Below are 6,473 nucleotides of genomic sequence, written 5' to 3'. Positions count from 1 at the left end.
AATATTGAATATGTCCAAGAACATAAAGGAAGCAGTTCAGCATTAAAAGAAATGGAGCACTTTTATTTCTGTGAGGAGTATTTTGAAAGAAAATATTTTTCTTCCTTAAAATGTAGAGGTCAGAGTGGCTGGATGGGATTTACTTATACCATTTTAATATGAGCATTTATTAGATGATACTGTCCTAGTCTTCCTTTCTTTGGTCCACGATTGTCCTCTGGTTAGTCAACATCTTCCTTTTAACAAAACTAGTTTGAGTTTTGAGTTAGAATGATCTGATTATTTTCTGTTCTTACCAATCCATATTGGTTATAATCTCTGTACAGGAGCTGAGGCTGATAAAAGACGAGGGACGAGGAAGATTTTCCTGAGGTTGAAAAATCAATTTGTAGTCAGTTATTTCACATTTTTATCGTAAAGCATGCTCAATTTGTCTGTTCTGCTTATGTTAGAATATATTTCAAGAAATGCAGAAAAGTTGTTAGGTGAAAGAATTAAATAAGAACAGAACCCCTGAATAAATTTGGTAAGCCAACCAAATAATTCAGAAATATTTAATCTTTATTTATATCAAAATGCCTTCACAAAGGTTTACAAAACTGGGTACACTGGCAGTAGTAATTCTCTCATAGGGTGGTTATTAAAAAATCAGCAGCTGTACTGAAGGAACAGAAACATTGACTTGGAGTTGTCTACTCTTGTGCACTCAGTATAAGTTCATGCAGTCAGGCATGTATGTAAACCCTGAGTACGTAGGGTGGGGGTGGGACCCCAGCTTTTGGTATTGTGGATCCTGATGTACTTGTCCAGCACACTGGATTCACTAGAATGCTGACTGCAGAAAGCAGATTCTTTTTAATTTTTTTTCTGAGATTTGCTAATGCAAACGTTCAGGTCCTAACTTTCTTGATTACTTCTTGTATTGATTTTCAAGCTTCTGATTGTTTAAGCCTCTTGGGCTTTAACCCCAAAATCTTAATATTATATTCATTTTGTTGTTTCCTTGTTTGTCTGCAGCATTTGTTATAGTGCTAGATTTTTTCATAGCTCAAATTCAGCCTAAACAACGTGAGTGAATGTTCAGTAGTGGCAGATCGTGGTGGCTCTACAGTGAAACAAAGCATAAACTTTTCATCCTGACTGCTCTCTCTGAATACGAAAGGTATTTCAATGTTCTTCACAGAGCAGTGTGTAGTTTCTAAAGAACAGAAGAACACTGAATATTTCTCGATGGGCAAAAACTTAAAAAAAAAAAAAAAAAAAAAAAAAAAAAAGTGTAATTTAGAGGGTAATGATTAGTGATTCAGAATGCCTGATGGAGTAGTGGCAAGTAGGTAACTCTTCAAGGCTTGTATGGAAGGCTTTGTGGCTGTGAGATCTGTACGTATGTATGTTTTCAGGGGAGGAAGATGGATGAAAGCTGGAGTTCAGATTTGTGAAGTGCTAAATGTTCTGGTCTATATCTAATGCAATACTCTGTTACTGGCATAATTTACCTTGGATTAAGAAGCAATCTTACTCCACATTACTTCAAGCTGTCAAAAACAATATACTTCAGTGAGTATGGCTCTAAGTTTAAGCCAGTAACCCTCCCTCACTTAGGGGTATGCTGCCTGAGCATCCTTAGGGAGTGAAATGCATTCTCAGCAAGTTTGTTGTCTAATCTGAGAGGTGCTGTTGACTCCCTGGAGGGACAAGAAGCCTTGTAGAGGGTTCTGTATAAAACAGAACACTGTCATGAAATTCAGCAAAGATACTGTGTTCTGCTCCTGGGATGGCATATCACCAGAGAGGCACAGGCAGGGAGACAAATGGCTGGAGGGCCGCTCGGCAGAACAGAAGCTGGAAGTGTTGGTTGACAGCAGGCTTAGCATGAGCCAGCAGCATAGCCTAGTACTCAGGAATGCAAACTGCATTTTGGGGTGCATTTAACACAGCATAGCCAGCAGGTCAAAACAGGTGATTCCCCCCAGTATATTTAGCACCAGTGTGGCTTTGTCTTGAGTACCATGAGAATGGGTCTCAAGAACTTTGGTCCAAGTCTATAATAACAGAGCTATGAACACCTCTTGCCATGGTCTGATTTGTAATAGCTTATTGCAATTAGTAAGTATTACTGTAAGTTATTAAGAGCAGGTGGGTGTCTAGCACTGTTTGAAAAACTAGTATGATTTGTTTTTCTCTGCTCCCCTCAACACATTATGAGTATGTTGAACAAGCACTATCAACTTCAGGTTGAATTATTCTTTGAAGCATGAACAGTCAGCAGCTCTGCTTTCCAGGCTTGAGTGACTACCTAATATATCTTGATTCTTAGAAATATGCAAAGAAACTGAAGTGTTTGAAAGCTAGGGGTTAAGCTCTTCCCTCATGTTTCTAAGCTTTGATAGGCTGACAATCAGATTATGCCACTGCATTCAGGTGGAACTTTGCACTGATTTATTCTAAGAATATGGTGTGTAAAGGTATTATTAGAGGCTGTGATGTATCAATAGGCAGCTACATAGCTAATAACGTTGGTGTATTCTTTTGTACGTTGTTTTGCAGATGGACAGATACAAGTTTTATGTTAGATCTTTGCCAGTGACCAATTTACCTGTGTTGGCAAGGAAATATTTTTCAATTACAGTTTTTTTTTTTGGTGTTATGTTCTAAAGGGAACGTGTTGACTTATTACATTATTTATAAGAATAACAGAAGCACAAATTTAACAAATAAGAAAAGTAACATGTGTGCTTAATAAGAAGAAAGGTGTGTCTTCACAGGCACGCGTGGGTGTAGGTGGGTTGAAATATTATTATTGGCAGTCACTACGTTTTCCTCACCAAATGGCACAAGCTCATATAATGTGCAATACATGCAGGTTTTGATTTGACTGTGTGTGTGGTGAACGCGTCAGGTGGGCTTAGCCCTGCCCTCCACAGCATCCTGTTGTTGTCTATGCAGTCCGCACTTGAGCTTCACACAATTGGCTCATAAAAAAAAAAAAACTCTCTAAAAATAACAGTATTAAAAGTTTATGATCCTGTGGGGCTGCATTCATGACTGTCCAGGGCTGCAGGGTGGACAGGCCAGGTTTAGTGATAGACTTGGCAGTGCTGTGTTAACAGGTGCACGTGATGACCCAAATGATGTCACCAAGCAAGAGGCTGTGACACCAGCAGGCAAGGGATTGTGTGTGTGTGTGTGTGTGTGTGTGTGTGTGTGTGTGTGTGTGTGTGTGCAGCTGTCACTGCTTGTGTTGAGGCTCTGGCAGAACCTGGCTCAGTCCAGCTTGTTCCTGGATTGTGCTGAGTATTACTGTGAAGGAGGTTGAGTGATACTTTGTGCTGTGCTGGGTTGTGCCCGTGACTGCTTACAGCAGCTCTTGGTGCCCATCCTCACAGCATCACTCATGTTTCCCTGGCCCTGCCCTGTGCAGGCAGCTAGGACCCAACAGGATGTGGTGGCCATGGGGAGTCTAGTGGTGGGAATCTGGTGGGAAGCATGTGACCCTGCTATAGGGCCAGGAGGACTTCCTGCAGAGTGACTGGGGTATGTCTTCATCGTGCCTTGGGATGGCTAAGTGACTGTGAGCTCTCTTCCACTTGCAATGCATGACACTACCACTGCAGCACTGGTGAAGGAGAACAGCTTTCCCCATCTGCAGCAGTGAGAAGACCATGGCTGCAACAGAGGAATGGATGTGTCCTATCTGCCGTTAGGTACGACAAGACATTGCGACTGCAACCCCATGTAACCATCTGTTCTGCCTTGGCCGCATCCAGCGATGGGCAAGGCTGAGAGCCAGCTGCCCGCTCTGCAGGACTGCTATGAAGACTATCAAGCTTTCTGTGTGGGGAGACAAACAATACATAGAATGTGTTGTCTCCCCGCCTGCGGTGTCAGTACCTGCCAGCTTTCATGATAGCACCAGCACAGTCCCTGCTGGCGCTGCAGCTCCATCCCCTCTGCTGTTGCCACCTGAGCGGAGGGGTGCAGGGCCAGTACTGAGGGAGAGAGTGGGAGGCCTCTTGCCACAGGAGTGGGCAGTGCTGTTCAGGGAGCAACACAGCATCCTCGACCCTGTGCTGCCCTCCCTGCACCAGAAGCTCTCTTCCATCCCTGGGATCAACTGGTGGCAGGTCCGATCAACGGAGAGCCTCTTCCTGTGTTGCTTTTGTCAGCTGGGGCCGGACAGGGATGCCATGCTCCAGTGTATAGAGCCCAGCATGGGATCCATTGCCATGCCACTCATTGTCTGGCTCATAGACACCATTGTCAGCCAGTACAGCCAGGAGGCCTGGAGGCTGCGGGGTCTTGAGAATGATGAAACTGCCCAGGAGCAGGAGGACAGTTCCATAGCTGCCTCTTCACAGAGGACTCTCACTTCCAGCACCTCTGTAGATCCAGACATGCAGGAGCTCCCTGGCACATTCAGTAGGGTCCTCCATGGGGATGATTGTAAGCTCCCCTCCATACCCAGTCCTGGGGAGCAGGAGCAGCCCTTTGTGCAACCAGGGCAGGAGGTAGCAGGGCCCAGTGCCCAGGGCTGCAGTCACAGGCACTCCACTCCCAGCTGGGACAGGAAGCGCTCCTCTAGGAGTACCCACTGCCCCAAAAAGAGGAGGGCCAACAACACTCAGGATGCTCCCCAGCCCCGCAAGAGGCCATGCTGCTTGCAGGGCTTATGATAGTTTATAAAGCAAAAATAATAATAATAATAAAAAGACTATTCCACAGACAGAGTATCATTCTTATCCTAAACAGAGCTACTGCTGCCATGTGCAAACTGCCGTTCCCTGGACGTATGTAGGTGTGTAGGTATGGCACTTGTGGACATGTCAACTGAACTTGGCAAGGGATATGAAAAATAACAAGAAGGGATTCTACAGTTACATACACAGGATAAGACAGATGAAGGAGAGTATTCCCCCTCTGATAAATGAGGGTGGAGAACTGACTTCTTCAGACATGGAAAAAGCTGAGGTGCTCAATAAGTGCTTCACCTCAGTCTTTACTTGTGGTCAGACTCCCCATGTCTGCCAAAGCCATGAAACTATAGGTGTGGGTGAGAGGAGTGGGTTCCATCCCAGTGTGAAGTGGAACAAGCCTGAGGCCTCCTCATGAAACCGAATGCATATGAGTCCATGGGGCCAGTTGATATGCATCCCACGGTTCTGAGAGAGATGGTTGATGTGGTTGCCAAGCTGCTCTCCATCATATCTGAAAAATCATGGCTGTCTGGTGAAAGCTCCAGTGACTGGAAAAAGGGAAATGTTACTCCTATTTTCAAGAAAGGGAGAGAGGATGACCCTGGGAACTACAGGCTGGTGAGCCTCGCCTCTGTGCCTGGGAAGATCATGGAGCAAATCCTCCTGGTTACCATTTCAAGGCACATATGAGACGAAGAGGTGATTTGAGACCAAGGGCAGATTGTGCCTGATCAAACTGGTGGCCTTCTGTGATGGAGTGACAGCATTGGTGGACAGGGAATGGTTGATAGATGTCATCTACATGGACTTCTGCAAAGCCTTTGACATGGTCCCTTACTACATCCTTTTCTCTAAATTGGAGAGGCATGGATTTGAAGGATGGACAGTTCTTAATCTGATTGACTGGTCACAACTAGAGCGTTGTGAATAATGGTTCTATGAGTGGAACCTTGTCACAACTGGTATTCCCTAAGAGTTGCTCTTGAACCGGTGCTCTTCAACATCTTTATCAATGACATAAACAGTGGCATTGAATACACCCTCAGCAACTTCACAGACGATGCCAAGCGGAGTGGTGTAGTTGATAAGTTGGAGGGAAGGGAAACCATCCAGAGGGACCTGGACAGGCTGGAGAAGTGGGCCCGTGCAAGGTGCTGCACTTGGGCTGGGGCAATCACAGGTATTTATACAGACTGGGGGAAGAACTCCTTAAGAACAGCCCTGTGGAGAAGGACTGGGGGGTCCTGATGGGTGAGAAGCTGGACATGAGCCAGCAATGTGCGTTTGCAGCCCGGAAGGCCAACTGTGTTCTGGGCTGCGTTGAAAGGGTAATGGCCAGCAGGGAGAGGGAGGTGATTGTTCCTCTCTACATAGCTCTTGTGAGGCCCCGTCTGGAGTTCTGCATTGAGGCCTGGGGCCTTGGGGCCCCCAGCGCAAGAAAGACGCAGAGTTCTTGAAACAGGTCCAGAGGAGGACCACTAAGATGCTCAGAGGGCTGGAGCACCTCTCCTATGAAGAAAGATTGAGAAAACTGGGCTTGTTTAGCTTGGAGAAGGCTCCGGGGAGACCTCATTGTGGCCTTCCATTACTTGAAGGGAGCATATAAACAGGAGAGGGAATGACTGTTTACATGGCTTGATAGTGATAGGACAAGGGGGAATGGTTTTAAACTAAGACAGGGGAGGTTTAGGTTAAATATTAGGAGAATGTCTTTCACACAGGTGGTGACGCACTGGAACAGGTTGCCCTGAGAGGTTGTGGATGCCCCATCCTTGGAGG

The 6,473-nt window shown here is 45.6% G+C and overlaps 1 pseudogene; it reads left to right on the top strand.

Moving 5' to 3' along the window:
• The first annotated feature begins 3,662 nt into the window (after window positions 1-3,662).
• Window positions 3,663-4,673, top strand: LOC146544431 (uncharacterized; annotated as a pseudogene).
• The last annotated feature ends 1,800 nt before the right edge of the window (window positions 4,674-6,473 follow it).

The sequence above is a fragment of the Meleagris gallopavo genome, chromosome 4 (assembly GCF_905368555.1).
Source record: "Meleagris gallopavo chromosome 4, MGAL_WU_HG_1.1, whole genome shotgun sequence".
Taxonomy (NCBI): domain Eukaryota; kingdom Metazoa; phylum Chordata; class Aves; order Galliformes; family Phasianidae; genus Meleagris; species Meleagris gallopavo.
This window is presented reverse-complemented; position numbering and strand designations above follow the sequence as displayed.